We start from the raw sequence: 261 nt of genomic DNA on the forward strand, positions 1-261 counted from the left end.
GGGGGGCAATCTGGAACAAGCAGTGCCATGGTCAGCTCTCTCTCTCTTGCCCTCTCTCTCACTCTCTCTCGCTCTCTCTCTCTCTCTCTCTCTCTGTCTCTTTTGTTCCCGCTGACGCTTTTTTTATGATTTAGTTTTGTTTTTCATTGCCGTTTTATTTCTGTACTTTGCCGCTTTCTCTCCCGTGCTGGATGGGGAGACATCCTGGTGCAGGGAGTTTAGGGCGAAGGATCTCAGCCTTATGCAAGAACACGCCGGTCC

Source organism: Genypterus blacodes, unplaced genomic scaffold, assembly GCF_046128005.1.
Source record: "Genypterus blacodes isolate CSIRO-AG114 ecotype Tasmania unplaced genomic scaffold, CSIRO-AGI_Gbla_v1 ptg000058l_1, whole genome shotgun sequence".
Lineage (NCBI taxonomy): Eukaryota > Metazoa > Chordata > Actinopteri > Ophidiiformes > Ophidiidae > Genypterus > Genypterus blacodes.